The 18,238-nt window shown below is 39.1% G+C and overlaps 17 pseudogenes; all 17 read right to left on the bottom strand.

Moving 5' to 3' along the window:
- Positions 1-510: 510 nt before the first annotated feature.
- LOC113087697 (uncharacterized) lies at positions 511-628 on the bottom strand (annotated as a pseudogene).
- A 1,388-nt stretch (positions 629-2,016) lies between these two features.
- Positions 2,017-2,135, bottom strand: LOC113087685 (uncharacterized; annotated as a pseudogene).
- Positions 2,136-3,398: 1,263 nt separating this feature from the next.
- LOC113087698 (uncharacterized) lies at positions 3,399-3,516 on the bottom strand (annotated as a pseudogene).
- A 979-nt stretch (positions 3,517-4,495) lies between these two features.
- LOC113087701 (uncharacterized) lies at positions 4,496-4,614 on the bottom strand (annotated as a pseudogene).
- A 370-nt stretch (positions 4,615-4,984) lies between these two features.
- LOC113087695 (uncharacterized) lies at positions 4,985-5,103 on the bottom strand (annotated as a pseudogene).
- Positions 5,104-5,330: 227 nt separating this feature from the next.
- On the bottom strand, positions 5,331-5,449 carry LOC113087688 (uncharacterized; annotated as a pseudogene).
- Positions 5,450-6,851: 1,402 nt separating this feature from the next.
- On the bottom strand, positions 6,852-6,970 carry LOC113087700 (uncharacterized; annotated as a pseudogene).
- Positions 6,971-8,235: 1,265 nt separating this feature from the next.
- Positions 8,236-8,354, bottom strand: LOC113087699 (uncharacterized; annotated as a pseudogene).
- A 367-nt stretch (positions 8,355-8,721) lies between these two features.
- LOC113087690 (uncharacterized) lies at positions 8,722-8,840 on the bottom strand (annotated as a pseudogene).
- Positions 8,841-10,092: 1,252 nt separating this feature from the next.
- On the bottom strand, positions 10,093-10,211 carry LOC113087693 (uncharacterized; annotated as a pseudogene).
- A 227-nt stretch (positions 10,212-10,438) lies between these two features.
- On the bottom strand, positions 10,439-10,557 carry LOC113087687 (uncharacterized; annotated as a pseudogene).
- A 1,400-nt stretch (positions 10,558-11,957) lies between these two features.
- On the bottom strand, positions 11,958-12,076 carry LOC113087696 (uncharacterized; annotated as a pseudogene).
- Positions 12,077-12,444: 368 nt separating this feature from the next.
- On the bottom strand, positions 12,445-12,563 carry LOC113087689 (uncharacterized; annotated as a pseudogene).
- A 1,250-nt stretch (positions 12,564-13,813) lies between these two features.
- Positions 13,814-13,932, bottom strand: LOC113087684 (uncharacterized; annotated as a pseudogene).
- A 369-nt stretch (positions 13,933-14,301) lies between these two features.
- LOC113087694 (uncharacterized) lies at positions 14,302-14,420 on the bottom strand (annotated as a pseudogene).
- A 227-nt stretch (positions 14,421-14,647) lies between these two features.
- LOC113087686 (uncharacterized) lies at positions 14,648-14,766 on the bottom strand (annotated as a pseudogene).
- A 2,791-nt stretch (positions 14,767-17,557) lies between these two features.
- On the bottom strand, positions 17,558-17,675 carry LOC113087692 (uncharacterized; annotated as a pseudogene).
- Positions 17,676-18,238: the final 563 nt, after the last annotated feature.

Below are 18,238 nucleotides of genomic sequence, written 5' to 3'. Positions count from 1 at the left end.
TACATTATATAAGTAGGAATGAAAACCCAAAAGCTTACAGCACCTGGTATTCCGAGGCGGTCCCCATCCAAGCACTAACCAGGCCAATACCTGCTAAGATTCAGAGATCGGGCATTGGCTTCTTTTTTTTTAAGATATTATATAATTTGTGAAAAATTTACAAAAATCTTTAAAGCAACTGTATTACCAGGGGGTCTCCCATCCAATTACTAACCAGGCCCAAACCTGCTTAGCTTCTGAGCTCAGACATGATCTGGCATAGCCAGGGTGGTATGGCCATAAGCGAAGACTGCTGCAAAGAGAGAGCTATTTAAAGATCAGCCAATCTAATCGCCGGACATTATATAAGTAGAAAGAAAACCCTAAAGCTTAAAGCACCTGGTATTCCCAGGCGGTCTCCCATCCAATTACTAACCAGGCCCATACCTGCTAAGATTCAGATATGGGGCATTGACTCCTTTCTTTTTTTCTTACAAGATTATTATATAATTTGTGAAAAATTTACAAAAAATCTTAGAGCAACTGGTATTACCAGGGGTCTCCCATCCAATTACTAACCAGGCCCAAACCTGCTTAGCTTCCGAGCTCAGACATGATCTGGCATAGCCAGGGTGGTATGGCCATAAGCGAAGACTGCTGCAAAGAGAGAGCTATTTAAAGATCAGCCAATCTAATCGCCGGTACATTTATAAGTAGGAAAGAAAACCCTAAAGCTAAAGCACCTGGTATTCCCAGCGGTCTCCCATCCAAGCACTAACCAGGCCAATACCTGCTAAGATTAAGAGATCGGGCATTGACTCTTTTTTTTTTTTTTTTTTTTAAAGATTATTATATAATTAGTAATGAATTTCCAATAATATTAGAGCACCTGGTTTCCGAGGCGGTCTCCCATCCAAACACTAAACAGGTCCATAGCTGCTAAGATTCAAAGATTGGGCATTGACTCTTTTTGTTTCAAGATAATTATATAATTAGTACAAATTTCCAAAAATATTACAGCAACTGGTATTCCGAGGCGGTCTCCCATCCAAGCACTAAACAGGTCCATACCTCCTAAGATTCAAAGATTGGGCATTTACTCTTTTTTTTTTTTGTTGCAAGATTATTATGTAATTAGTAAAAATTGCCAAAAATATTACAGCAACTGGTATTTCCCGGCCGTCTTCCATCCAAGTACTAACCAGGCAAAACCTGCTATTATTCAGAGATCGGGCATGACTTTTTTTTTTTTTTCAAGATTATTATATAATTTGTGAAAAAATTTCCAAAAATCTTAAAGCAACTGGTATTACCAGGGTGTCTCCCATCCAATTACTAACCAGGCCCATACCTGCTAAGATTCAGATATGGGGCATTGACTCCTTTCTTTTTTTCTTGCAAGATTATTATATAATTTGTGAAAAATTTCCAAAAAATCTTAAAGCAACTGGTATTACCAGGGGGTCTGCCATCCAATTACTAACCAGGCCGAAACCTGCTTAGTTTCCGAGCTCAGACATGATCTGGCATAGCCAGGGTGGAATGGCCATAAGCGAAGACTGCTGCAAAGAGAGAGCTATTTAAAGATCAGCCAATCTAATCGCCGGTACATTATACAGGACCAAACCTGCTTAGCTTCCGAGAGCAGACGAGATCAGGCATAGCCAGGTTGTTACGGTCGCAAGCGAAGGATACTGCAAAGAGAAGACTATTTAAAGATCAGCCAATCAAATCGCCCATACATTATATAAGTAGGAATGAAAATCCAAAAGCTTACAGCACCTGGTATTCCGAGGCGGTCTCCCATCCAAGCACTAACCAGGCCAATACCTGCTAAGATTAAGAGATCGGGCATTGGCTCTTTTTTTAAGATTATTATATAATTAGTAATAAATTTCCAATAATATTAGAGCACCTGGTATTAACAGGGGGGTCTCCCATCCAAACACTACACAGGTCAATGACTGCTAAGATTCAAGAATGGCATTGACTCTTTTTTTTTTCAAGATTATTATATAATTGTGAAAATTTACAAAAATCTTAAAGCAACTGGTATTACCAGGGGGTCTCCCATCCAATTACTAACCAGGCCCAAACCTGCTTAGCTTCCGAGCTCAGACATGATCTGGCATAGCCAGGGTGGTATGGCCATAAGCGAAGACTGCTGCAAAGAGAGAGCTATTTAAAGATCAGCCAATCTAATCGCCGGTACATTATAAAGTAGGAAAAAAACCCTAAAGCTTAAAGCACCTGGTATTCCCAGGCGGTCTCCCATCCAAGCACTAACCAGGCCAATACCTGCTAAGATTAAGAGATCGGGCATTGACTCTTTTTTTTTTTTTTTTTTTTTTTTTTAAGATTATTATATAATTAGTAATAAATTTCCAATAATATTAGAGCACCTGGTATTAACAGGGGGGTCTCCCATCCAAACACTAAACAGGTCCAACCTCCTAAGATTCAAAGATTGGGCATTTACTCTTTTTTTTTTTTTTTTTTGCAAGATTATTATGTAATTAGTAAAAATTGCCAAAAATATTACAGCAACTGGTATTTCCGGCCGTCTTCCATCCAAGTACTAACCAGGCAAAACCTGCTATTATTCAGAGATCGGGCATTGACTTTTTTTTTTTTTCAAGATTATTATATAATTTGTGAAAAATTTCCAAAAATCTTAAAGCAACTGGTATTACCAGGGTGTCTCCCATCCAATTACTAACCAGGCCATACCTGCTAAGATTCAGATATGGGGCATTGACTCCTTTCTTTTTTTCTTGCAAGATTATTATATAATTTGTGAAAAATTTCCAAAAATCTTAAAGCAACTGGTATTACCAGGGGGTCTGCCATCCAATTACTAACCAGGCCGAAACCTGCTTAGTTTCCGAGCTCAGACATGATCTGGCATAGCCAGGGTGGAATGGCCATAAGCGAAGACTGCTGCAAAGAGAGAGCTATTTAAAGATCAGCCAATCTAATCGCCGGTACATTATACAGGACCAAACCTGCTTAGCTTCCGAGAGCAGACGAGATCAGGCATAGCCAGGTTGTTACGGTCGCAAGCGAAGGATACTGCAAAGAGAAGACTATTTAAAGATCAGCCAATCAAATCGCCCATACATTATATAAGTAGGAATGAAAATCCAAAAGCTTACAGCACCTGGTATTCCGAGGCGGTCTCCCATCCAAGCACTAACCAGGCCAATACCTGCTAAGATTAAGAGATCGGGCATTGGCTCTTTTTTTTAAAGATTATTATATAATTAGTAATAAATTTCCAATAACATTAGAGCACCTGGTATTACCAGGGGGTCTCCCATCCAAACACTACACAGGTCAATGACTGCTAAGATTCAAAGATTGGGCATTCACTCTTTTTTTTTCAAGATTATTATATAATTTGTGAAAAATTTACAAAAATCTTAAAGCAACTGGTATTACCAGGGGGTCTCCCATCCAATTACTAACCAGGCCCAAACCTGCTTAGCTCCGAGCTCAGACATGATCTGGCATAGCCAGGGTGGTATGGCCATAAGCGAAGACTGCTGGCAAGAGAGAGCTATTAAAGATCAGTCAATCTAATCGCCGGTACATTATATAAGTAGGAAGAAAACCCTAAAGCTTAAAGCACCTGGTATTTCCAGGCGGTCTCCCATCCAAGCACTAACCAGGCCAATACCTTGCTAAGATTAAGAGATCGGGCATTGACTCTTTTTTTTTTTTTTTTTTTTTTTTAAGATTATTATATAATTAGTAATGAATTTCCAATAATATTAGAGCACCTGGGTATTCCGAGGCGGTCTCCCCATCCAGACACTAAACAGGTCCATGACTGCTAAGATTCAAAGAATGGGCATTGACTCTTTTTTTTTTCAAGATTATTATATAATTTGTGAAAAATTTACAATATCTTAGAGCAACTGGTATTACCAGGGGGTCTCCCATCCAATTACTAACTAGGGCCCAAACCTGCTTAGCTTTCTGAGCTCAGACATGATCTGGCATAGCCAGGGTGGTATGGCCCATAAGCGAAGACTGCTGCAAAGAGAGAGCTATTTAAGATCAGCCAATCTAATCGCCGGTACATTATACAGGACCAAACCTGCTTAGCTTCCGAGAGCAGACGAGATCAGGCATAGCCAGGTTGTTACGGTCGCAAGCGAAGGATACTGCAAAGAGAAGACTATTTAAAGATCAGCCAATCAAATCGCCCATACATTATATAAGTAGGAATGAAAATCCAAAAGCTTACAGCACCTGGTATTCCGAGGCGGTCTCCCATCCAAGCACTAACCAGGCCAATACCTGCTAAGATTAAGAGATCGGGCATTGGCTCTTTTTTTTAAAGATTATTATATAATTAGTAATAAATTTCCAATAACATTAGAGCACCTGGTATTACCAGGGGGTCTCCCATCCAAACACTACACAGGTCAATGACTGCTAAGATTCAAAGATTGGGCATTCACTCTTTTTTTTTCAAGATTATTATATAATTTGTGAAAAATTTACAAAAATCTTAAAGCAACTGGTATTACCAGGGGGTCTCCCATCCAATTACTAACCAGGCCCAAACCTGCTTAGCTTCCGAGCTCAGACATGATCTGGCATAGCCAGGGTGGTATGGCCATAAGCGAAGACTGCTGCAAAGAGAGAGCTATTTAAAGATCAGTCAATCTAATCGCCGGTACATTATATAAGTAGGAAAGAAAACCCTAAAGCTTAAAGCACCTGGTATTTCCAGGCGGTCTCCCATCCAAGCACTAACCAGGCCAATACCTGCTAAGATTAAGAGATCGGGCATTGACTCTTTTTTTTTTTTTTTTTTTTTTTAAGATTATTATATAATTAGTAATGAATTTCCAATAATATTAGAGCACCTGGTATTCCGAGGCGGTCTCCCATCCAGACACTAAACAGGTCCATGACTGCTAAGATTCAAAGAATGGGCATTGACTCTTTTTTTTTTCAAGATTATTATATAATTTGTGAAAAATTTACAATAATCTTAGAGCAACTGGTATTACCAGGGGGTCTCCCATCCAATTACTAACTAGGCCCAAACCTGCTTAGCTTCTGAGCTCAGACATGATCTGGCATAGCCAGGGTGGTATGGCCATAAGCGAAGACTGCTGCAAAGAGAGAGCTATTTAAAGATCAGCCAATCTAATCGCCGGTACATTATATAAGTAGGAAAGAAAACCCTAAAGCTTAAAGCACCTGGTATTCCCAGGCGGTCTCCCATCCAATTACTAACCAGGCCCATACCTGCTAAGATTCAGATATGGGGCATTGACTCCTTTCTTTTTTTCTTGCAAGATTATTATATAATTTGTGAAAAATTTACAAAAATCTTAGAGCAACTGGTATTACCAGGGGGTCTCCCATCCAATTACTAACCAGGCCCAAACCTGCTTAGCTTCCGAGCTCAGACATGATCTGGCATAGCCAGGGTGGTATGGCCATAAGCGAAGACTGCTGCAAAGAGAGAGCTATTTAAAGATCAGCCAATCTAATCGCCGGTACATTATATAAGTAGGAAAGAAAACCCTAAAGCTTAAAGCACCTGGTATTCCCAGGCGGTCTCCCATCCAAGCACTAACCAGGCCAATACCTGCTAAGATTAAGAGATCGGGCATTGACTCTTTTTTTTTTTTTTTTTTTTTTTTTAAAGATTATTATATAATTAGTAATGAATTTCCAATAATATTAGAGCACCTGGTTTTCCGAGGCGGTCTCCCATCCAAACACTAAACAGGTCCATAGCTGCTAAGATTCAAAGATTGGGCATTGACTCTTTTTGTTTCAAGATAATTATATAATTAGTACAAATTTCCAAAAATATTACAGCAACTGGTATTCCGAGGCGGTCTCCCATCCAAGCACTAAACAGGTCCATACCTCCTAAGATTCAAAGATTGGGCATTTACTCTTTTTTTTTTTTTTTGTTGCAAGATTATTATGTAATTAGTAAAAATTGCCAAAAATATTACAGCAACTGGTATTTCCCGGCCGTCTTCCATCCAAGTACTAACCAGGCAAAACCTGCTATTATTCAGAGATCGGGCATTGACTTTTTTTTTTTTTTCAAGATTATTATATAATTTGTGAAAAATTTCCAAAAATCTTAAAGCAACTGGTATTACCAGGGTGTCTCCCATCCAATTACTAACCAGGCCCATACCTGCTAAGATTCAGATATGGGGCATTGACTCCTTTCTTTTTTTCTTGCAAGATTATTATATAATTTGTGAAAAATTTCCAAAAATCTTAAAGCAACTGGTATTACCAGGGGGTCTGCCATCCAATTACTAACCAGGCCGAAACCTGCTTAGTTTCCGAGCTCAGACATGATCTGGCATAGCCAGGGTGGAATGGCCATAAGCGAAGACTGCTGCAAAGAGAGAGCTATTTAAAGATCAGCCAATCTAATCGCCGGTACATTATACAGGACCAAACCTGCTTAGCTTCCGAGAGCAGACGAGATCAGGCATAGCCAGGTTGTTACGGTCGCAAGCGAAGGATACTGCAAAGAGAAGACTATTTAAAGATCAGCCAATCAAATCGCCCATACATTATATAAGTAGGAATGAAAATCCAAAAGCTTACAGCACCTGGTATTCCGAGGCGGTCTCCCATCCAAGCACTAACCAGGCCAATACCTGCTAAGATTAAGAGATCGGGCATTGGCTCTTTTTTTTAAGATTATTATATAATTAGTAATAAATTTCCAATAATATTAGAGCACCTGGTATTAACAGGGGGTCTCCCATCCAAACACTACACAGGTCAATGACTGCTAAGATTCAAAGAATGGGCATTGACTCTTTTTTTTTCAAGATTATTATATAATTTGTGAAAAATTTACAAAAATCTTAAAGCAACTGGTATTACCAGGGGGTCTCCCATCCAATTACTAACCAGGCCCAAACCTGCTTAGCTTCCGAGCTCAGACATGATCTGGCATAGCCAGGGTGGTATGGCCATAAGCGAAGACTGCTGCAAAGAGAGAGCTATTTAAAGATCAGCCAATCTAATCGCCGGTACATTATATAAGTAGGAAAGAAAACCCTAAAGCTTAAAGCACCTGGTATTCCCAGGCGGTCTCCCATCCAAGCACTAACCAGGCCAATACCTGCTAAGATTAAGAGATCGGGCATTGACTCTTTTTTTTTTTTTTTTTTTTTTTTAAGATTATTATATAATTAGTAATAAATTTCCAATAATATTAGAGCACCTGGTTTTCCGAGGCGGTCTCCCATCCAAACACTAAACAGGTCCATACCTCCTAAGATTCAAAGATTGGGCATTTACTCTTTTTTTTTTTTTTTGTTGCAAGATTATTATGTAATTAGTAAAAATTGCCAAAAATATTACAGCAACTGGTATTTCCCGGCCGTCTTCCATCCAAGTACTAACCAGGCAAAACCTGCTATTATTCAGAGATCGGGCATTGACTTTTTTTTTTTTTCAAGATTATTATATAATTTGTGAAAAATTTCCAAAAATCTTAAAGCAACTGGTATTACCAGGGTGTCTCCCATCCAATTACTAACCAGGCCCATACCTGCTAAGATTCAGATATGGGGCATTGACTCCTTTCTTTTTTTCTTGCAAGATTATTATATAATTTGTGAAAAATTTCCAAAAATCTTAAAGCAACTGGTATTACCAGGGGGTCTGCCATCCAATTACTAACCAGGCCGAAACCTGCTTAGTTTCTGAGCTCAGACATGATCTGGCATAGCCAGGGTGGAATGGCCATAAGCGAAGACTGCTGCAAAGAGAGAGCTATTTAAAGATCAGCCAATCTAATCGCCGGTACATTATACAGGACCAAACCTGCTTAGCTTCCGAGAGCAGACGAGATCAGGCATAGCCAGGTTGTTACGGTCGCAAGCGAAGGATACTGCAAAGAGAAGACTATTTAAAGATCAGCCAATCAAATCGCCCATACATTATATAAGTAGGAATGAAAATCCAAAAGCTTACAGCACCTGGTATTCCGAGGCGGTCTCCCATCCAAGCACTAACCAGGCCAATACCTGCTAAGATTAAGAGATCGGGCATTGGCTCTTTTTTTTAAAGATTATTATATAATTAGTAATAAATTTCCAATAACATTAGAGCACCTGGTATTACCAGGGGGTCTCCCATCCAAACACTACACAGGTCAATGACTGCTAAGATTCAAAGATTGGGCATTCACTCTTTTTTTTTCAAGATTATTATATAATTTGTGAAAAATTTACAAAAATCTTAAAGCAACTGGTATTACCAGGGGGTCTCCCATCCAATTACTAACCAGGCCCAAACCTGCTTAGCTTCCGAGCTCAGACATGATCTGGCATAGCCAGGGTGGTATGGCCATAAGCGAAGACTGCTGCAAAGAGAGAGCTATTTAAAGATCAGTCAATCTAATCGCCGGTACATTATATAAGTAGGAAAGAAAACCCTAAAGCTTAAAGCACCTGGTATTTCCAGGCGGTCTCCCATCCAAGCACTAACCAGGCCAATACCTGCTAAGATTAAGAGATCGGGCATTGACTCTTTTTTTTTTTTTTTTTTTTTAAGATTATTATATAATTAGTAATAAATTTCCAATAATATTAGAGCACCTGGTATTCCGAGGCGGTCTCCCATCCAGACACTAAACAGGTCCATGACTGCTAAGATTCAAAGAATGGGCATTGACTCTTTTTTTTTCAAGATTATTATATAATTTGTGAAAAATTTACAAAAATCTTAAAGCAACTGGTATTACCAGGGGGTCTCCCATCCAATTACTAACCAGGCCCAAACCTGCTTAGCTTCCGAGCTCAGACATGATCTGGCATAGACAGGGTGGTATGGCCATAAGCGAAGACTGCTGCAAAGAGAGAGCTATTTAAAGATCAGCCAATCTAATATAAGTAGGAAAGAAAACCCTAAAGCTTAAAGCACCTGGTATTCCCAGGCGGTCTCCCATCCAAGCACTAACCAGGCCAATACCTGCTAAGATTAAGAGATCGGGCATTGACTCTTTTTTTTTTTTTTTTTTTTTTTTTTTAAAGATTATTATATAATTAGTAATGAATTTCCAATAATATTAGAGCACCTGGTTTTCCGAGGTGGTCTCCCATCCAAACACTAAACAGGTCCATAGCAGCTAAGATTCAAAGATTGGGCATTGACTCTTTTTGTTTCAAGATAATTATATAATTAGTACAAATTTCCAAAAATATTACAGCAACTGGTATTCCGAGGCGGTCTCCCATCCAAGCACTAAACAGGTCCATACCTCCTAAGATTCAAAGATTGGGCATTTACTCTTTTTTTTTTTTTTGTTGCAAGATTATTATGTAATTAGTAAAAATTGCCAAAAATATTACAGCAACTGGTATTTCCTGGCCGTCTTCCATCCAAGTACTAACCAGGCAAAACCTGCTATTATTCAGAGATCGGGCATTGACTTTTTTTTTTTCAAGATTATTATATAATTTGTGAAAAATTTCCAAAAATCTTAAAGCAACTGATATTACCAGGGTGTCTCCCATCCAATTACTAACCAGGCCCATACCTGCTAAGATTCAGATATGGGGCATTGACTCCTTTCTTTTTTTCTTGCAAGATTATTATATAATTTGTGAAAGATTTCCAAAAATCTTAAAGCAACTGGTATTACCAGGGGGTCTGCCATCCAATTACTAACCAGGCCGAAACCTGCTTAGTTTCCGAGCTCAGACATGATCTGGCATAGCCAGGGTGGAATGGCCATAAGCGAAGACTGCTGCAAAGAGAGAGCTATTTAAAGATCAGCCAATCTAATCGCCGGTACATTATACAGGACCAAACCTGCTTAGCTTCCGAGAGCAGACGAGATCAGGCATAGCCAGGTTGTTACGGTCGCAAGCGAAGGATACTGCAAAGAGAAGACTATTTAAAGATCAGCCAATCAAATCGCCCATACATTATATAAGTAGGAATGAAAATCCAAAAAGCTTACAGCACCTGGTATTCTGAGGCGGTCTCCCATCCAAGCACTAACCAGGCCAATACCTGCTAAGATTAAGAGATCGGGCATTGGCTCTTTTTTTTTAAGATTATTATATAATTTGTGAAAAATTTACAAAAATCTTAAAGCAACTGGTATTACCAGGGGGTCTCCCATCCAATTACTAACTAGGCCCAAACCTGCTTAGCTTCTGAGCTCAGACATGATCTGGCATAGCCAGGGTGGTATGGCCATAAGCGAAGACTGCTGCAAAGAGAGAGCTATTTAAAGATCAGCCAATCTAATCGCCGGTACATTATATAAGTAGGAAAGAAAACCCTAAAGCTTAAAGCACCTGGTATTCCCAGGCGGTCTCCCATCCAATTACTAACCAGGCCCATACCTGCTAAGATTCAGATATGGGGCATTGACTCCTTTCTTTTTTTCTTGCAAGATTATTATATAATTTGTGAAAAATTTACAAAAATCTTAGAGCAACTGGTATTACCAGGGGGTCTCCCATCCAATTACTAACCAGGCCCAAACCTGCTTAGCTTCCGAGCTCAGACATGATCTGGCATAGCCAGGGTGGTATGGCCATAAGCGAAGACTGCTGCAAAGAGAGAGCTATTTAAAGATCAGCCAATCTAATCGCCGGTACATTATATAAGTAGGAAAGAAACCCTAAAGCTTAAAGCACCTGGTATTCCCAGGCGGTCTCCCATCCAAGCACTAACCAGGCCAATACCTGCTAAGATTAAGAGATCGGGCATTGACTCTTTTTTTTTTTTTTTTTTTTTTTTAAAGATTATTATATAATTAGTAATGAATTTCCAATAATATTAGAGCACCTGGTTTTCCGAGGCGGTCTCCCATCCAAACACTAAACAGGTCCATAGCTGCTAAGATTCAAAGATTGGGCATTGACTCTTTTTGTTTCAAGATAATTATATAATTAGTACAAATTTCCAAAAATATTACAGCAACTGGTATTCCGAGGCGGTCTCCCATCCAAACACTAAACAGGTCCATACCTCCTAAGATTCAAAGATTGGGCATTTACTCTTTTTTTTTTTTTTTGTTGCAAGATTATTATGTAATTAGTAAAAATTGCCAAAAATATTACAGCAACTGGTATTTCCCGGCCGTCTTCCATCCAAGTACTAACCAGGCAAAACCTGCTATTATTCAGAGATCGGGCATTGACTTTTTTTTTTTTTCAAGATTATTATATAATTTGTGAAAAATTTCCAAAAATCTTAAAGCAACTGGTATTACCAGGGTGTCTCCCATCCAATTACTAACCAGGCCCATACCTGCTAAGATTCAGATATGGGGCATTGACTCCTTTCTTTTTTTCTTGCAAGATTATTATATAATTTGTGAAAAATTTCCAAAAATCTTAAAGCAACTGGTATTACCAGGGGGTCTGCCATCCAATTACTAACCAGGCCGAAACCTGCTTAGTTTCTGAGCTCAGACATGATCTGGCATAGCCAGGGTGGAATGGCCATAAGCGAAGACTGCTGCAAAGAGAGAGCTATTTAAAGATCAGCCAATCTAATCGCCGGTACATTATACAGGACCAAACCTGCTTAGCTTCCGAGAGCAGACGAGATCAGGCATAGCCAGGTTGTTACGGTCGCAAGCGAAGGATACTGCAAAGAGAAGACTATTTAAAGATCAGCCAATCAAATCGCCCATACATTATATAAGTAGGAATGAAAATCCAAAAGCTTACAGCACCTGGTATTCCGAGGCGGTCTCCCATCCAAGCACTAACCAGGCCAATACCTGCTAAGATTAAGAGATCGGGCATTGGCTCTTTTTTTTAAAGATTATTATATAATTAGTAATAAATTTCCAATAACATTAGAGCACCTGGTATTACCAGGGGGTCTCCCATCCAAACACTACACAGGTCAATGACTGCTAAGATTCAAAGATTGGGCATTCACTCTTTTTTTTTCAAGATTATTATATAATTTGTGAAAAATTTACAAAAATCTTAAAGCAACTGGTATTACCAGGGGGTCTCCCATCCAATTACTAACCAGGCCCAAACCTGCTTAGCTTCCGAGCTCAGACATGATCTGGCATAGCCAGGGTGGTATGGCCATAAGCGAAGACTGCTGCAAAGAGAGAGCTATTTAAAGATCAGTCAATCTAATCGCCGGTACATTATATAAGTAGGAAAGAAAACCCTAAAGCTTAAAGCACCTGGTATTTCCAGGCGGTCTCCCATCCAAGCACTAACCAGGCCAATACCTGCTAAGATTAAGAGATCGGGCATTGACTCTTTTTTTTTTTTTTTTTTTTTAAGATTATTATATAATTAGTAATAAATTTCCAATAATATTAGAGCACCTGGTATTCCGAGGCGGTCTCCCATCCAGACACTAAACAGGTCCATGACTGCTAAGATTTCAAAGAATGGGCATTGACTCTTTTTTTTTCAAGATTATTATATAATTTGTGAAAAATTTACAAAAATCTTAAAGCAACTGGTATTACCAGGGGGTCTCCCATCCAATTACTAACCAGGCCCAAACCTGCTTAGCTTCCGAGCTCAGACATGATCTGGCATAGACAGGGTGGTATGGCCATAAGCGAAGACTGCTGCAAAGAGAGAGCTATTTAAAGATCAGCCAATCTAATATAAGTAGGAAAGAAAACCCTAAAGCTTAAAGCACCTGGTATTCCCAGGCGGTCTCCCATCCAAGCACTAACCAGGCCAATACCTGCTAAGATTAAGAGATCGGGCATTGACTCTTTTTTTTTTTTTTTTTTTTTTTTTAAAGATTATTATATAATTAGTAATGAATTTCCAATAATATTAGAGCACCTGGTTTTCCGAGGTGGTCTCCCATCCAAACACTAAACAGGTCCATAGCAGCTAAGATTCAAAGATTGGGCATTGACTCTTTTTGTTTCAAGATAATTATATAATTAGTACAAATTTCCAAAAATATTACAGCAACTGGTATTCCGAGGCGGTCTCCCATCCAAGCACTAAACAGGTCCATACCTCCTAAGATTCAAAGATTGGGCATTTACTCTTTTTTTTTTTTTTGTTGCAAGATTATTATGTAATTAGTAAAAATTGCCAAAAATATTACAGCAACTGTTATTTCCTGGCCGTCTTCCATCCAAGTACTAACCAGGCAAAACCTGCTATTATTCAGAGATCGGGCATTGACTTTTTTTTTTTTCAAGATTATTATATAATTTGTGAAAAATTTCCAAAAATCTTAAAGCAACTGATATTACCAGGGTGTCTCCCATCCAATTACTAACCAGGCCCATACCTGCTAAGATTCAGATATGGGGCATTGACTCCTTTCTTTTTTTCTTGCAAGATTATTATATAATTTGTGAAAGATTTCCAAAAATCTTAAAGCAACTGGTATTACCAGGGGGTCTGCCATCCAATTACTAACCAGGCCGAAACCTGCTTAGTTTCCGAGCTCAGACATGATCTGGCATAGCCAGGGTGGAATGGCCATAAGCGAAGACTGCTGCAAAGAGAGAGCTATTTAAAGATCAGCCAATCTAATCGCCGGTACATTATACAGGACCAAACCTGCTTAGCTTCCGAGAGCAGACGAGATCAGGCATAGCCAGGTTGTTACGGTCGCAAGCGAAGGATACTGCAAAGAGAAGACTATTTAAAGATCAGCCAATCAAATCGCCCATACATTATATAAGTAGGAATGAAATCCAAAAGCTTACAGCACCTGGTATTCTGAGGCGGTCTCCCATCCAAGCACTAACCAGGCCAATACCTGCTAAGATTAAGAGATCGGGCATTGGCTCTTTTTTTTTTAAGATTATTATATAATTTGTGAAAAATTTACAAAAATCTTAAAGCAACTGGTATTACCAGGGGGTCTCCCATCCAATTACTAACCAGGCCCAAACCTGCTTAGCTTCCGAGCTCAGACATGATCTGGCATAGCCAGGGTGGTATGGCCATAAGCGAAGTCTGCTGCAAAGAGAGAGCTATTTAAAGATCAGCCAATCTAATCGCCGGTACATTATATAAGTAGGAAAGAAAACCCTAAAGCTTAAAGCACCTGGTATTCCCAGGCGGTCTCCCATCCAAGCACTAACCAGGCCAATACCTGCTAAGATTAAGAGATCGGGCATTGACTCTTTTTTTTTTTTTTTTTTTTTTAAGATTATTATATAATTAGTAATGAATTTCCAATAATATTAGAGCACCTGGTATTCCGAGGCGGTCTCCCATCCAGACACTAAACAGGTCCATGACTGCTAAGATTCAAAGAATGGGCATTGACTCTTTTTTTTTTCAAGATTATTATATAATTTGTGAAAAATTTACAATAATCTTAGAGCAACTGGTATTACCAGGGGGTCTCCCATCCAATTACTAACTAGGCCCAAACCTGCTTAGCTTCTGAGCTCAGACATGATCTGGCATAGCCAGGGTGGTATGGCCATAAGCGAAGACTGCTGCAAAGAGAGAGCTATTTAAAGATCAGCCAATCTAATCGCCGGTACATTATATAAGTAGGAAAGAAAACCCTAAAGCTTAAAGCACCTGGTATTCCCAGGCGGTCCTCCCATCCAATTACTAACCAGGCCCATACCTGCTAAGATTCAGATATGGGGCATTGACTCCTTTCTTTTTTCTTGCAAGATTATTATATAATTTGTGAAAAATTTACAAAAATCTTAGAGCAACTGGTATTACCAGGGGGTCTCCCATCCAATTACTAACCAGGCCCAAACCTGCTTAGCTTCCGAGCTCAGACATGATCTGGCATAGCCAGGGTGGTATGGCCATAAGCGAAGACTGCTGCAAAGAGAGAGCTATTTAAAGATCAGCCAATCTAATCGCCGGTACATTATATAAGTAGGAAAGAAAAACCCTAAAGCTTAAAGCACCTGGTATTCCCAGGCGGTCTCCCATCCAAGCACTAACCAGGCCAATACCTGCTAAGATTAAGAGATCGGGCATTGACTCTTTTTTTTTTTTTTTTTTTAAAGATTATTATATAATTAGTAATGAATTTCCAATAATATTAGAGCACCTGGTTTTCCCGAGGCGGTCTCCCATCCAAACACTAAACAGGTCCATAGCTGCTAAGATTCAAAGATTGGGCATTGACTCTTTTTGTTTCAAGATAATTATATAATTAGTACAAATTTCCAAAAATATTACAGCAACTGGTATTCCGAGGCGGTCTCCCATCCAGCACTAAACAGGTCCATACCTCCTAAGATTCAAAGATTGGGCATTTACTCTTTTTTTTTTTTTTGTTGCAAGATTATTATGTAATTAGTAAAAATTGCCAAAAAAATATTACAGCAAACTGGTATTTCCCGGCCGTCTTCCATCCAAGTACTAACCAGGCAAAACCTGCTATTATTCAGAGATCGGGCATTGACTTTTTTTTTTTTTTTCAAGATTATTATATAATTTGTGAAAAATTTCCAAAAATCTTAAAGCAAACTGGTATTACCAGGGTGTCCTCCATCCAATTACTAACCAGGGCCCATACCTGCTAAGATTAGATATGGGGCATTGACTCCTTTCTTTTTTTCTTGCAAGATTATTATATAATTTGTGAAAAATTTCCAAAAATCTTTAAAGCAACTGGTATTACCAGGGGGTCTGCCATCCAATTACTAACCAGGCCGAAACCTGCTTAGTTTCCGAAGCTCAGACATGATCTGGCATAGCCAGGGTGGAATGGCCATAAGCGAAGACTGCTGCAAAGAGAGAGCTATTTAAAGATCAGCCATCTAATCGCCGGTACATTATACAGGACCAAACCTGCTTAGCTTCCGAGAGCAGACGAGATCAGGCATAGCCAGGTTGTTACGGTCGCAAGCGAAGGATACTGCAAAGAGAAGACTATTTAAAGATCAGCCAATCAAATCGCCCATACATTATATAAGTAGGAATGAAAATCCAAAGCTTACAGCACCTGGTATTCCGAGGCGTCTCCCATCCAAGCACTAACCAGGCCAATACCTGCTAAGATTAAGAGATCGGGCATTGGCTCTTTTTTTTTTTTAAGAATTATTATATAATTAGTAATAAATTTCCAATAATTTAGAGCACCTGGTATTAACAGGCGGTCTCCCATCCAAACACTACACAGGTCAATGACTGCTAAGATTCAAAGAATGGGCATTGACTCTTTTTTTTTCAAGATATTATATAATTTGTGAAAAATTTACAAAAATCTTAAGCAACTGGTATTAACCAGGGGGTCTCCATCCAATTACTAACCAGGCCCAAACCTGCTTAGCTTCCGAGCTCAGACATGATCTGGCTAGCCAGGGTGGTATGGCCATAAGCGAAGACTGCTGCAAAGAGAAGAGCTATTTTAAAGATCAGCCAATCTAATCGCCGGTACATTATATAAGTAGGAAGAAACCCTAAAGCTTAAAGCACCTGTATTCCCCAGGGGTCCTCCCATCCCAAGCACTAACCAGGCCAATACCTGCTAAGATAAGAGATCGGGCATGACCTCTTTTTTTTTTTTTTTTTTTTAAGATTTATTATATACATTAGTAATAATTTCCCAATAATATTAGAGCACCTGGTTTTCCGAGGCGGTCTCCCATCCCAAACACTAAACAGGTCCATACCCTCCTAAGATTCAAAGATTGGGCATTTACATCTTTTTTTTTTTTTTTTTTTGTTGCAAGATTATATGTACATTAGTAAAATTGCCCAAATATTACAGCAACTGGTAATTTCCCGGCCGTCTCCATCCAAGTACTTAACCAGGCAAAACCTGCTATTATTCAGAGATCGGGCATTGACTTTTTTTTTTTTCAAGATTATTATATAATTTGTGAAAAAATTTCCAAAAATCTTAAAGCAACTGGTATTACCAGGGGTGTCTCCCATCCAATTACTAACCAGGCCCATACCTGCTAAGATTCAGATATGGGGCATTGACTCCTTTCTTTTTTTCTTGCAAGATTATTATATAATTTGTGAAAAATTTCCAAAAATCTTAAAGCAACTGGTATTACCAGGGGGTCTGCCATCCAATTACTAACCAGGCCGAAACCTGCTTAGTTTCCGAGCTCAGACATGATCTGGCATAGCCAGGGTGGAATGGCCATAAGCGAAGACTGCTGCAAAGAGAGAGCTATTTAAAGATCAGCCAATCTAATCGCCGGTACATTATACAGGACCAAACCTGCTTAGCTTCCGAGAGCAGACGAGATCAGGCATAGCCAGGTTGTTACGGTCGCAAGCGAAGGATACTGCAAAGAGAAGACTATTTAAAGATCAGCCAATCAAATCGCCCATACATTATATAAGTAGGAATGAAAATCCAAAAGCTTACAGCACCTGGTATTCCGAGGCGGTCTCCCATCCAAGCACTAACCAGGCCAATACCTGCTAAGATTAAGAGATCGGGCATTGGCTCTTTTTTTTTTAAGATTATTATATAATTAGTAATAAATTTCCAATAATATTAGAGCACCTGGTATACCAGGGGGTCTCCCATCCAAACACTACACAGGTCAATGACTGCTAAGATTCAAAGAATGGGCATTCACTCTTTTTTTTTTCAAGATTATTATATAATTTGTGAAAAATTTACAAAAATCTTAAAGCAACTGGTATTACCAGGGGGTCTCCCATCCAATTACTAACCAGGCCCAAACCTGCTTAGCTTCCGAGCTCAGACATGATCTGGCATAGCCAGGTGGTATGGCCATAAGCGAAGACTGCTGCAAAGAGAGAGCTATTTAAAGATCAGTCAATCTAATCGCCGGTACATTATATAAGTAGGAAAGAAAACCCTAAAGCTTAAAGCACCTGGTATTTCCAGGCGGTCTCCCATCCAAGCACTAACCAGGCCAATACCTGCTAAGATTAAGAGATCGGGCATTGACTCTTTTTTTTTTTTTTTTTTTTAAGATTATTATATAATTAGTAATAAATTTCCAATAATATTAGAGCACCTGGTATTCCGAGGCGGTCTCCCATCCAAGACACTAAACAGGTCCATGACTGCTAAGATTCAAAGAATGGGCATTGACTCTTTTTTTTTTTCAAGATTATTATATAATTTGTGAAAAATTTACAAAAATCTTAAAGCAACTGGTATTACCAGGGGGTCTCCCATCCAATTACTAACCAGGCCCAAACCTGCTTAGCTCCGAGCTCAGACATTTGTTCTGGCAATAGACAGGTGGTATGGCCATTAAGCGAAGACTGCTGCAAAGAGAGAGCTATTTTAAGATCAGCCAATCTAATATAAGTAGGAAAGAAACCCTAAAGCT

The sequence above is a fragment of the Carassius auratus genome, unplaced genomic scaffold (assembly GCF_003368295.1).
Source record: "Carassius auratus strain Wakin unplaced genomic scaffold, ASM336829v1 scaf_tig00045110, whole genome shotgun sequence".
NCBI lineage: Eukaryota > Metazoa > Chordata > Actinopteri > Cypriniformes > Cyprinidae > Carassius > Carassius auratus.
Note: the sequence above shows the minus strand (reverse complement) of the source record. Positions and strands in the feature narration are given on the sequence as shown.